The sequence below is a fragment of the Dama dama genome, chromosome 27 (assembly GCF_033118175.1).
Source record: "Dama dama isolate Ldn47 chromosome 27, ASM3311817v1, whole genome shotgun sequence".
NCBI lineage: Eukaryota > Metazoa > Chordata > Mammalia > Artiodactyla > Cervidae > Dama > Dama dama.
Genome location: NC_083707.1, coordinates 37,159,003 through 37,173,273, shown reverse-complemented (window position 1 = coordinate 37,173,273; position 14,271 = coordinate 37,159,003). Strand labels below are relative to the sequence as shown.

Here is a 14,271-nt window from a genome sequence, read left to right as displayed (position 1 = left end):
GATGGCAGTGTTTAAAAGCAGTGCTTTGTATGAACCTCTAGTAAAGAGTCTGCTTGCAATGCAGGAGACCTGGGTTAGATCTCTGGGTCAGGAAGATCCCCTGGAGAATAAAATGGCAACCCACTCCAGTATTCTTGCCTGGAAAACCCCATGGACAAAGGAGCCTGGTGGGGTAGAGTCCATGGGGTCACAGAGAGTTGGACATGAATGAGTGACTAACACTTTTTCTTCTTTTTACTAGTAAGATGGAGATAGGTAAAGAGGATTTTAAGATAGCCTTTCTTCATGGTGCTTCATCCTAAACAAATACAATAATGATCTAAATTATTTTTTAAGGCTTCTTGTGTTGGACTTGTATGTCTTTTGAGTGTTTCCTATGCTTAGATTGGCCACTTCAGACTTAGCTCTAATTGTTACACATTTTAGGGAACACCATATTGGATTTTAAACATATGGCAAAGACAGTGATATTTTGAATAAAATTGTTAATCTAGTGCTCGCTTCGGCAGCACATATACTAAAATTGGAACGATACAGAGAAGCTTAGCATGGCCCCTGCGCAAGGATGACACGCAAATTCGTGAAGCGTTCCGTATTTTTAATGGAAAAAAGACAACCTCTTTAACAAGTGGTGCTGGGAAAACTGGTCAACCACTTATAAAAGAATGAAACTAGAACACTTTCTAACACCTTACACAAAAAATCGTTAATCTAGAAACTGAGATGAAAGCACACCTTTGCAATGACCACTCAAGTGTTGGAATTACAGTGCAAGGGGTTGGGTAGTCACAGAATAAGGGTGTAGTTAGTATTTGAAATAACCCAAACCAACGGAAATAACATAGGATTCTCTGGGATTAGAATTATAATATTGGAATAATTTTCTCTTCAAGACTTGGTTATCCTAGCAGCAGGACTAAATTTTAAATTTAGCATTGTATCAGCTTACTTAATGAAGGAAGTCCAAGACATTTATTTGTAAAGTTGTAAATTGAAAAGTGTTTTAACCCAATAATATTAGACATATTTCCTAGGAAGTCAAGTCTTCCTGAACAAAGAGTAAAGTGAGTGGTTTGGTTGAAGAGTTTTACTTGCTCGGCACATGAATCCTTGGGAAATGGCAACTCCTGGGAAAGTCTTAAGGCAAGCAGGGTTTGGAATTACTAGTGTGAGTTGTTTGCTTGGAGAGTAAAAATACAGAAGGATGGAAGTTTGCAAGTAAGAAAAGAGTTAATTTTTTCTCCTTTGGTTGTGCTGGGTCTTTGTTGCTGCAGGAGGGCTTTCTCTTGTTGCGGTGAGTGGGGGCTACTCTCTAGTTGAGATGCACAGGTTTCTCATTGCAGTGGTTTCTGTTGTTGTGGCGCATGGGCTCTAGGCACACAGGCTCAATTGCTCAGTGGCATGTAGAATCCTCCTGGACCAGGGATTGAACCCAGGTCCCCTGCATTGGCAGGCAGACTCCCATACACTGCACCAGCAGGAAAGTCAGTAGTCAATAATGCCTACACTCATAATAAACGAGAGGCATCTAGCACGTAGGTACATAGTAGCTGTTTGCTGAGTAGAGAATGTAAGCTTTTAAACCTCCAGCTTGTGATATTGAGTATAACAGTATCTCCTGTGGGATCAATACATCACTGACATCAGGTGTCACCCAGTTTGCCCTCCAGACCTAGGAAGCACCTCCATCTATATCATCACCCTCTGCATTGTTTTTAGCATGTTGTTCAGTTCAGGAGAAAGACAAAACATTAGTTCCAAAATCTTAATCCTCTGATCAGTATATATATATATCTATATCTATATCTATCTATCTATATATATATATATTTTTTATCTTGGAAAGAATTTTTCATAAAACTGGTGCCGGACTGTACTTTGCAACTGGGATGATGTGATTTATAACAAGAAAAATTCATATTTGGACCTTGACCCCATTCTTGACATAGAATTCTAAAACCTTGTAATTTCCTGTGATGAGAGCGTTAAAGGTGTCTTGTGTTGTTAATGAGGTGACATTTGGAAAGCCCTTAGGAAACCTAAGAATGCTGGCTGGCTGTCAAGGGAACCAACCATGTGACCGGAGAGCTGGAACTTTCAGAATCCAACCTTCCCCACCAAACCTCTGGGGAGGGGAGAGGGGCTGAGGTGCATCCGATCGCCAATGGTCAATTATTTAGTCAGCCCTAACTATGTAATGAGGGCTTCCCAGGTGTCACCAGTGGTAAAGAACTCGCCTGCCAATGCAGGAGACACAAGAGAAGCAGGTTCAGTTCCTGGGTCGACAAGATCCCCTGGAGGAGGAAATGGCAACCCACTCTAGTATTCTTGCTTGGGGAAATCCCATGGACAGAGGAGCCTGGCGGGCGATAGTCTATAGGGTTGCAAAGAGTCAGACTGTGGCCTTTATCACATCTTTTTATTATAAATTGATAAATGTAAGTAAATGTTTCCCGAGTTCTGTGAGTTGCTTTAGCTAATTACTTGAATCTGAAGTGGGATCAGGTCCTAGGAACCTCTGATTTATAGCTGAGTTGGTCAGAAGTACAGGTTACAACCTGGACTTGCAATCAGCATCTGAAATCCAAGGGGAGGGATCCTTGAAACCATCAGTGTGTAGCCCATTGGTCACACATGTTAACTTAGGCTTGTGATTGGCCTTTGAGATAGAGGGCGATCTTGTGAGACTGAGCCCCTAACCTGTGGACCAGATGCTACTTCCTGGTAGACCCTGAGTTGACTTGTAGGGAACCCGGCTTGTGTCCTGTACATTTCTTGGTGTGGAGGGAAAACCACTCACCCCCACATGTTGGAATTGATCTCTGATGTACTTTAGCAAGCAAAAGAATAATTTAACCACTCTTTTGAAAGCTAAATTTGGATAGTCTCTGCTAGAGTTCTCTTTGGACCTAGATGTAAATATTTCAAACAAATGATCAACATATATATGTGTGTATAGGTCTGTACTGTTTTATCTATTATGTATTGATAGATATTTGCTCAGTTGATAGTATAATTGATAGTTATAAACATGCATATTTTCTTACATATATACTATATGTAAGATATAGTTGATAAATGATCACTGTAAGTATGTTGTGTGTTGTTGTGTTAGTCACTCAGTTGTGTCTGACTCTTTGAGACCTCATGGACTACAGCCCTCCAGGCTCCTCTGTCCATGGAATTTTCCAAGCAAGAATACTGGAGTGGGTAGCCATTCTCTTCTCCAGGGGATCTTCTCAACCCAGGGATTGAGCCTGGGTCCCCTGCAATGCGGTCAGATTCTTTACCATCTGAGCCATCAGGGAAGCCCCCAATATAAGTATATGAAATCTCAAAGTACACAGTCAAATGGATTACTGGTTGTAGACCTTTGGGGGACTGAATGATCTAAACTGGTAGCTAGTTTATACAAATCAATATGTTTTGGCTCCCGGCATTTCCTTTGTTAATGGGGAGATATATTCTATGCCTCCAACAACTACTGATGAAAACAAAAATACAAAAACTCTCATGTTCTATTCATAGGACTGTAGAAGCAAAAGAGCTATTATCTAGTGGCAGTATTTGATATAGAGAAGACAAAAGGTGATGTGATAGTCACTCAGTCATGTGTGAAACTTTGAGACCCATGGGCTGTAGCCCACCAAGCTCCTCTGTCCTTGGGATTTCCCAGGCGAGAATACTGGAGTGGGTTGCCTTTTCCTTCTCCAGGGGATCTTCCTGACTCAGGGATCTAACCCGAGTCTCCAGCATTGCAGGTAGATTCTTTACTACCTGAGCCAACCAGGGAAGATGTATATAACATGATATTGACCCTTTGGGGGGCTTCCTAGGTGGCACTAGTGGTAAAAAAAATCTTCCTGACAATGCAGGAGAAGTAAGATGTAAGGGTTCGATCCCTGGGTTGGGAAGATCCCCTGGAGGAGGGCATGATAATCTACTCCAGTGTTCTTTCCCAGAGAATCCTGGTGGGCTACAGTCCATAGGGTGGCAAAGAGTCAGACGCAACTTAGCATGCATACACATGACCCTTTTTTAAAGCACTGATGTGCCCTGGGCTAAATATTTTTATAATTATTAATACAAATGTAAGTACATTTGAATTCATGACTTTTCCCCATCATCTAAATGTCTGAAGTACTTTCCAAATATGTGTCCTTTAATACTTTTTTGGGGGGTACAAAACAGAATAAGTATAAATATGTATATTGATAAATTACTATAAATAAGTATACAGTAAAGATAAATATGTATAAGCAAGTTGAAATCTGTAGAGCATAATTAATTAAAATTATTTTTTAAAGTAGTTTAGTAAACTGGTAAATATAAAAACTGATAATTTAAAAATAAAATGTTATTGAGAAGTGAAAGTGAAGTCTCTCAGTCATGTCCGACTCTTTACGACCCTGTGGACTGGAGCCTACCAGGCTCCTCCATCCTGGGATTCTCCAGGCAAGAATACTGGAGTGGGCTACCATTTCCTTTTCCAGGGGATCTTCCCTAAAGCAATTTACAATTTTTAATAATATCTAATTTGTTCATATTTATTTGAAATCATACTTTATATAAAATGAGAAAATCATTTAAAGGAGGTGTCTTTGCTACTTACCACAAATATTTCAAGGTTTAATGATCTACCCTAAATATTGTTTCTGATTTTTTTACCAACAGAAAAAGCTTTAGAGTTGAATTTGGAGATTATTTCTAGTTCCAGGGTTATACGGACACTTGAACAAAAAACAATCTTCCTGGACCATTTTGTCCTATTTTAAAGCTGAAGGAATTATACTAAAGGAATTTTAAAGACCCATTTAGCTTTAAAAACTAAAATTATCTGATAAAAAATTTTTCATAGTTATGTAGATCAAGCTAGGAAGAATTTTTCTTATGAAAATACTGTTTGCATATCTGAAACAATTACCAACATAAATTTTACCAGTGTAAGACTGACATATTTATCTTAGTATACCAGTGACAAATATGATATTTTTTATATATCCAGTGCTCAATAACTGTGGAATAAATAATTAATGTCATTTCAGGAAAATTAAAACTAGAAAATAATGTTTTGTTATGCCAGTCTAAAAACCTAATCTTTTTATTTAAAAAGGAAACAGGCAAACATATATACACACGCACACACACACACATCTTGTTAAGACTTACAGGATGATGTGAGATGTTTCAGATGGCAATTGTTAAGTGAAATCTTGAAGACTGTGACATTATAAGTGGTACAAACATTCAATTAAAACCCTGCATTATAAGATCATGTGTAATTTATTTGAAGTAGCAACATCTTCTAGCTTGATGTAGGTTCTTCTTATATTATTAATGAGCAAGACCTTTAGAACCACATGGCAAGATAGTTTTATTGCTTGTTAATTAGGCTCCACATTTTAAAGACACACTTCCATATAAAATAGAAAACCTCAACAACTTTTCAGGTACTTAAAAAACAAAGCTAAAAGTATTTGCCCATTTAGTTGAGTCTCTTCTTATTCTCCCCACTGCAGGCTACTTCTTGCATTTAGAGTTTACACTGAAAGTAAATGATTTTATAGAAATATTTTCCTACAAAAAAGCTTAATTTGGTCTTTTCATAATGTATGTAGTCAGCTTTCTTAATGCTTCAATGCTACTGAAAATATGTAATATATTTCCTGTTCTGTTGGAAGTTGAAACACCAAACATTAATTGTATTTACAGGATAAATGTTCCATGATTTTAGGACCAATTCAGACTGGATACCTAATACCAAGTAGGATATGGTGTTTCTGTCTTTCAGACCAAAACTCTCTTTTTCACGATTTGAAAGGTCTGTTCTTGCAGAGGACAATGACATCTATTACATGTGGGGCTTCTCTGCAAACTTTAACCGAGTTGACACATCCACAGATGTTTCTATAATCTCACTGAAGTCTTGATGAAGTCACTGACTCTCTGCTCAACAAGAGAGCTTGGTTTTTGGAAATATTGGAAATATCCCATCATGCCAAGCAAACTGCTCTTTTCTTGAACCTTCTAAATACGATGACTTAAAAAAAATAGCCTGAAACCTGAATGGGTTCAAAAAATTGTACAGATTTATTTTGATGTATTTAGTCACAAGTTAAAGAAGATTTTGTAAAATAAAAGCACTAAGTATTTGTTGAAAGATAATTCTCCATGAATCTCTCTTGTTTCTGCCAGGTTTTTGAGGTAGGTTTAGTTTAGTTCAGTTGCTCAGTTGTATCTGACTCTTTGTGACCCCATGGACTATAGCATGCCAGGCCTCCCTGTCCACCACCAACTCCCAGAGTTTACTCTTGTCCATTGAGTCGATGGTGCAATCCAACCATCTCTGTCATCTCCTTCTCCTTCTGCCTTCAATCTTTCCCAGCATCAGGGTCTTTTCCAATGAGTTAGTTCTTCACATCAGGTGGCCAAAGTATTGGAGTTTCAGCTTCAGCATCAGTCCTTCCAATGAATATTCAGGACTGATTTCCTCTAGGATGGACTGGTTGGATCTCCTTGCAGTTCAAGGGACTCTCAATAGTCTTCTCCAACACCACAGTTCAAAACATCAATTCTTCAGTGCTCAGCTTTCTTTATAGTCCAACTCTCACATCCATACATGACTACTGGAAAAACCACAGCTTTGACTAGATGGACCTTTGTGGGCAAAGTAATGTCTCTGCTTTTTAATATGCTGACTAAGTTGGTCATAGCTTTTCTTCCAAGGAGTAAGCATCTTTTAATTTCATTGCTGCAGTCACCATCTGCAGTGATTTTGGAGTACAAAAAGATAAAGTCTGTCTCTGTTTCCACTGTTTCCCCATCTATTTGCCATGAAATGATGGGACCAGAGCAAAGTACCCACTGCCTTTAATTCTGGATCAGGTGGTGCTAGTGATAAAGAATTTACCTACCAGTGCAGGAGACATAAGAGACACGAGTTGGGTCAGGAAGATCCCCTGGAGGAGGAAAGGGCAACCCGTTCCAGTATTCTTGCTTGGTAAATTCCATGGATATAGGAGCCTGGTGGGCTACAGTCCATGGTGTCACAAAGAGCCAGATGCAACTGTTTGTGCACACAGGTTAGCTAAAACTTCTAGAAGTTAGAGTTGTGCCTTTCCCTCTGGAGCAATAGGCAGACAAGCTTACTGTCTAATATAGTCAAGTGAATGATAAGGTCTTCCTCTTGCTGTTATAAAAATTTGGTTTCCTTAATCTCCAAATTCCTTCCTTTCTTTGTCTTTAATATTTATTTACTTATTTGGTTGCATCGGGTCTTAGTTGAGGCACATGGGATCTTAAATCTTCATTGTGGCATGTGGGATCTTTAGTCGAGGCATGTGGCATATAGTTCTCTGACAAGGGCTCAAACCTGGGCCCCTGTGTTGGGATTGTGAAGTCTTAGCCACGGGGCCACCAGGCAAGTCCCCAGATTGCTTTCTTATACTGCAATGTACTGTGTGTTCAGATATCATCCAATCTACCTCACGTACCCCGTGGAAACTGGAACTTGAAAAATCAGTGGGGAAAAATCATGTTACTGCTGCTACTGCAATTTGCAGTTATAAAATGTAAATAACAAAATTTCCTTTCTCTCTGACTCAGGAAACTTATGTCTTCTACTAGCAGCCCCAGAAGTGTGGCAGGATAACCTGCAGTTCAGCTCCACAGCCAAATTATATCAGGGGAGTCAAGAGACATCAGAAAATTTGATTGTACTGCATATGCTTCTTGGCCCAGCCCGTCTTACTTTTCTTTTTGTCTTGTTTGGCCATCTTGGCATTCTGACCTCTTACTTTCCCAGCATAGGCTGGGAACCATGGACTTCACCTCCAAGACTTTGGCCAGCTACTTCCAGAATGCTCTTCAGAGTCTCCATCCCACACTGGCCCAGGGCAGCCTCCTCATCTAGGGGCATGGCTACCAGGAGCAGGACTTGATCTTCTGAAGTGATGCTCTCCACGAGACTCCATGCACATTGATTTGGGTGACCGTCTCCTGGCCAGTCACCTTGAGAGTGTGTAGCTCCCAGGCGTGGACAAACAGCTGCCTGTTGGCGACTGGGTTGTGGACACCACTGATGCTACTGTGAAGATGGAGTTGAGAAAGAGTCATTATTTGTTGTTTTTCTCTCAAAATCCTTATATTTTGGTTACTCAGTTTCTTCTGATAGAATTTAATGTTTTCATTTTATGTAATATTCCTGTAGATTTCTGTTACATTTTCCTTTTGTTTCTGTTTAAATGTCTCATCTGTTATATATATTTATGACAGATATCAATTATATTGCTATTTTTAATATAACATTTGGAAGTTATTGTAAGTTCATTTTGGTTGCCTGGAAACTGCTGTGTGGCTGTGCTGTTTGAAAGGGTTACAGAAGCCTGGTCCAGGTCCTGTGAGGGCTTCTACTCCTGGTTCCTCCGCCATGTCTCTTTCCTTCTCTCCTACTTTCTATCCCAGGCTTCAGGTCTACCAGATACTCTGAGGGCTTCCCAGGTGGCACTAGTGATAAAGAACCCACCTGCCAATGAAGGAGACACAAGAGAGGCAGGTTCGATCCCTGGGTCGGGAAGATCCCCTAAGGACACGGCAACCCACTCCAGGGGATCTTCCCAACCCAGGAATCAAATCCTCATCTCTTGCATCTCCTGCATTGGCAGGTGGGTTCTTTTCCATTGGCGCCATATGTATGTGACTGGGAAGTCCACATGTATGAGTCTACTGAGCACTTCAAGTAGGTTCGTGTGACTGAAGAAATTAATTTTTAATTTTATTCCCTTTTTAATTTAATAGATAAAGGAAAATTTGATTTTTTTGAAATTTAATTTTTATTAAACTTTAGTTTTAATTAAAAGTTAAATTTTGAATTAAATTAAATAGCCACAGGTGGACTCCTTGCTATCATATTAGACAAGACAACCTTGACCCTGGTCTATGGGATAGAAGGAGCTTCTGGTCAGGGCTCCATCCTCTCATCTTCTCAGTCTTTTCCTTCTAATTTTGTAACTTTCTGAGCCCTGCATGTCTCATTCTTCACACAGACGATTCCTGGACTATTGTAAAGTCAGGGCAACTCCTAGGTCAATGCCTTTCCTTTTTGCCTCTGAATTTCATCCACAGAATATTAGCATGCTAATCACTCAATCACAAAACTGAGTCAATTCTCTTTGGAGATTTATGCTTCTTTCTGTACATTGTGTTCTCTTCTAAACTATTTTGGTCAATTTGGAATGAGGGAAACTTTCAGACATTCTGATCTTCAGTTTATCTTCACAGTTTTGTTTCCACATTGAAATACCTGTTTGTTACAGCTACCTTCCCCTTTGTGGGCGAGTGTGCATGCTAAGTCACTTCAGTCGTGTCCAACTCTGTGCCACCCTATGGACTGTAGCCCGCCAGGCTTCTCTGTCCGTGGGATTCTCCAGGCAAGAACACTGAAGTGGGTTGCCATGCCCTCCTCCGGGGGATCTTCCTGACCCAGGGATTGAACGCAGATCTCTTAAGTCTTCTGCATTGGCAGGCAAGTTCTTTACCACCTCGCGCCCCTCCCTTCTAATTCTCTTGACTTTTTTTGTTTTTTGTTTTCAAGGTAGTGGTTTAGCTACAACTGCAATAGCACCAGCAGCATCCAGGGACCAGGCAGCCACAGATGCGGACATGTGACCTTAACGCTAGTGTACAGTTCTTCTCTCCTGTTTCCAGCTTACCAGCTACCCACCAATGGAGGCGAGAATATCCTAAAGGTAAAGTTACTGATTTTTATTGACATTAAAAAGTCCAAATATGCATGTTTTAGTCTTAAAGGTAGCCAGGTATCCTGGCAAATGGATATCTGTAGTTCAGACCACAGTTAGAGAATCTGCATTCTTCTCAAACACATGTTAATCCGTTGCCAAAACTGATAACATATGAAGCCGTGAATTTGCAACATATTTCAGTAAATCAAATCTCATTCCAACCACATTATTTCAACAGTGTAATTAAGTTTAGAGATCACCCAGGCAAAGAGAACAAAAGAGCCCATATGTTTGGAAATTTACAACTAGGCATTTCAATAACTGATCAAAGAAGAAATCATACTGGGAATGCTTTCTTTTTTTTTTTTTTTTGCTAGCTCCAGTTCTATTTTAGTTTCTGTCACATTTCCTCAAGTCTAAAGACTTGTTTTTAAGCTTGGGAGGGCATCTCTAGCCTGGCCTCAGTGTGGCAAACAGACCATATATTTAAGTATCCCCATGATGATTTCTCCATTTTCTTCCTGTGCAGCCACTTCATCTCTGACATACCCAGCTGCTTCCAGCCACCCAGACAGCCACTGTCCTCTCTTTCCACAGCTCAGGGTGATAGCCCCCTCTGCCTGGGCTTACAATTGTCCTTGTGCTCTGCTGGAAAACGCCTCCAGGCAGAGAGCTATTGTTGGCTCAGCCAGTTTCTTTCTTTGCTTTCAGGAAACCTAGTCCTCTGTCACTTGTGGTAAAGTGTCTGAAAATAGTTGGTTTATATATTTGTATTATTATGTTATATATTTATTTATGCTTCCCTGGAGGCTCAGTGGTAAAGGATCCACCTGTCAATGCAGAAGTCAGATACCTGGGTCAGGAAGAGCCCCTGGAGAAAGAAATGGCTACCCACTCCAGTATTCTTGCCTGGAGAATCCCATGGACAGAGGAGCCCGGCAGGCTACAGTCCACAGGGTTGCAAAGAGTTGGACACGACTTAGCGACTGGATAACAGCAACAACATTTATTTCTATGTAAAAATTATGTATTTTATTGTTTTCCAGTAGTTTGTGTATCAAATTGCATCCCTGCTGAGGCCTGTCCACCGCTGGACAAATATGCAGTGGACGTAAGGGCATTTTCTCTTTTGCTCGGTCTTATCCTCCTGTCTTCTCTCCTCACATCCTGGGCAGCTAACAGAGCCTACTCTACACGATCAGTCTTTTACTAAAGGGAGAAAAAGCCCCAAATTATTTCAAACTGTTCCTGCCATCTGTCCAAAAAATTGCTGAGTAAAGGATTTTCAAAATTGCCTGTGTGTGTGTGTGTGTGTGTGTGTGTGTGTGTGTATTGGCAGAAGACCATATAAAAGGAAAAAAAAAATCTAAATTGAGATTTTAATAAAGTATTCTGGCTAAAAACTCCGTAATTACTGCATTAGTTTAATTTAATCTCTCTCTCTTTCTCTCAGCATGGACATTGTTGAATATTGTGTGCCTGTGATAATTAATGTTATGTGTCAACTTGACTGGGCCAGAGGGTTCCCAGGTATTTGTTTAACCATTATCCTAGGGGTGTCTGTGAGGGATGTTTCTGAATGAGATTAACATTTGAATCAGTAGGTTGAATAAAGCAAATTGCCCTCCTCATTGTGTGGCACCACAAACAATTCACTGAAGGCCTTAAGAGAACAGAAAGGCTGAGTCAGGGGGAATTTATTCTCTCTGTCCTTGTGGCTGTCTTCATTAGGCATTTCCTGCCTTTGTACTTGGGACTTGGAACCACATCATCAGCTCTCCTGGTCTCCAGTTCGTTAACTGTGGGTCTTGGGACCCTTAGCCTCCATAATCAAGTGAGCCAGTTCCTTTAACATCCAAAAAACTAAGATCATGGCATTCGGTCCCATCACTTCATGGCAAATAGATGGGGAAACAATGGAAACAATGACAGACTTTACTTTCTTGGGCTCCAAAATCACTGCAGATTGTGATTGCAGCCATGAAATTAAATTTCTTTCTTAAATTTCTTTCTTGAAAGAAAAGCTGTGATAAACCTAGACAGCATATCAAAAAGCAGAGACATTACTTTGCCAACAAGGTCCATCTAGTCAAAGCTATGGTTTTTCCAGTAGTCACGTATGGATGTTGAGAGTTGGACAATAAAGAAAGCTGAACGCCAAAGAACTGATTCTTTTGAACTGTGGTGTTGGAGAAGACTATTGAGAGTCCCTTGGACTGCAAGGAGATCAAACCAGTCAATCCTAAAGGAAGTCATTCTTGAATAGTCATTGGAAGGACTGATGCTTAAGCTGAAGCTCCAATACTTTGGCCACCTGATGCAAAGAACTGATTCACTGGAGAAAACCCTGATGCTGGGAAAGATTGAAGGCAGGAGGAGAAGGAGATGACAGAGGATGAGATGGTTGGATGGCATCTCTGACTCGATGGACATGAATTTGAACAAGCTCCTGGAGTTAGTGATGGACAGGGAAACCTGGCGTGCTTCAGTCCACGGGCTCGCAAAGAGTCAGACACGACTAAGTGACTGGACTGACTGAACTAAGTTCTTTAAAAGAAATCTCTTTAAATATAAGTATATCAAGTTTTCTATTTTTACAGATTCTGTTTCTCCAGGAATTCAAACTAATAGAGTGTCTTATTAAGTGATTTCAATTCTGTGAAGTCTTTTTGGCCAATTTACTTTACTGTATTCTTCATACTTTGCACAGTCTTTTTGGTGACTGCTGATTCCTTATTGGGAATGTTATTGGGAATTTGGGGGAAAGGAGATGAAGACAGTTATGAAAGTAGGAGAACGAGGTTCACAGACTGTCATGTAGATGAGGACCAAGTTTTATTAAGATTGGCAATAGGAACTATTGTGGAGCCCTCTTCCAAGGTCTCATGTGTGGTGCCCTGTACCAAGGTCACAGGTTAAAAATCTCTGGAACTGACCAAGCCCCATAGCACTGTTGCCATGAGCCTCTGGATCTAAACTGGCCAGTTCCCTGACCTCACATTAGGCAAAATACCCACCCTACTATCCACCCTGAAAGAAAGTGAAAGTGAAAGTCATTCAGTTGTGTCTGACTCTTTGTGACCCCATGGGCTATACAGTCCATGGAATTCTCTGGGCCAGAATACTGGGATTTTCCCAACCAAGGGATCGAACCCAGGTCTCCCACATTGCAGGTGGACTGTTTACCAGCTAAGCCACAAGGAAAGCCCAAGAATACTGGAGCGGGTAGCCTATTCCTTCTCCAACAGATCTTCCTGACCCAGGAATCAAATCGGGGTCTCCTGCTTTGCAGGCAGATTCTTTACCAACTGAGCTATCAGGGAAGCCCTGCTATCCACCCTAGAGCATCATAACCAGTCACCTAATGCCATCATTCCAGTAGGAATTTTCTCTGTCTTGAGGCTACAAAAATTGGCTGCAAGCCTTTGAAAGGAGTTGGCCCTCCCTTGAGCTGGCCCACTGTTCTAAGAGCATCTCTCACTCCAAAAATCTTTATTCTCCTCTCATTCTGCTTCATGTCTGGAAATTCTTTTCCAACCCACACACAAACCACTACACCTTTCACTTTTTCCAGCAGTATACACATCATCTAAAATGAAGAATGAATGCATTTCACCAATATCCAAATCATAGTCGATGGAGAGAAAATGAACATGGTGGGAATTCATTTTGTAAATGCATAAATGCATAAATTCAAACTTCATCCTAGCTACTCAAGAATTTTTGATAAATCACATTTCCCTCATATGTTAAGTTTTGATATATTTTGTAAATGCATAAATGTAAATGCATTTGTGATCTTCATTCATAAATGTGTTAGCTTGCTAAGACATCTCTCTAATTTCCTAAGATGTTATCTGTCTTCACCTGTCTATTGAAATAATCTAAAGCTGACCTTAAGTTGTGCTTCCTCTTGTAGTCAACTTGACTTTGAACTTCTGTTTTCATTTTAATGATTGCTTTCCTGAGGAATCAATTTTTTATATATGCATTTCATATGAGTACTTCTGTGGGTATATCGAGAAAATGTGAGACTGGAATGCAGAAGGGAGAAAAGAAAGGACATTAGAAAAGAGAATACTCCTTGATATCTAGGAGGATTGAGGAAATAACACACTGGTCTGGTATTATGGGTTGAATTTGTTGTTGTTCAGTCGCTAAGTCATATCTGACTCTTTGCAACCCCATGGACTGCAGCACGCCAAGGCTCCTCTATACTCCACTATCTCCCAGAGTTTGCTCAAATTCATGTAAATTGAGTCTATGATGCTATTTAAACTTCTCATCCTCTAATGCCTCCCTTCTCCTTTTGCCTTCAGTGTTTCCCAGCATTAGGGTCTTTTCCAGTGAGCTGGCTCTTTGCATGGCCAAAGAATTGGAGCTTCAGCTTCAGCAACAGTCCTTCCAATGAGTATTCAGGGTTGATTTCCTTTAGGATTGACTGGTTTGATTCTGATGGGCTGAATGCTCTCCCCCAGTGTTCATATGCTGAAGTTCTATCCTCTAGCACCCCAGAATAGGACCCCATTTG

The 14,271-nt window shown here is 40.4% G+C and overlaps 1 non-coding gene and 1 pseudogene across 1 annotated transcript; one reads left to right on the top strand and one right to left on the bottom strand.

Moving 5' to 3' along the window:
* The first annotated feature begins 493 nt into the window (after positions 1-493).
* LOC133047910 (U6 spliceosomal RNA) lies at positions 494-600 on the top strand. Its single transcript, XR_009690912.1, has one exon. It is a non-coding gene; the product is annotated as a U6 spliceosomal RNA (small nuclear RNA).
* Positions 601-7,700: 7,100 nt separating this feature from the next.
* Positions 7,701-8,115, bottom strand: LOC133047620 (ubiquitin-like protein FUBI; annotated as a pseudogene).
* Positions 8,116-14,271: the final 6,156 nt, after the last annotated feature.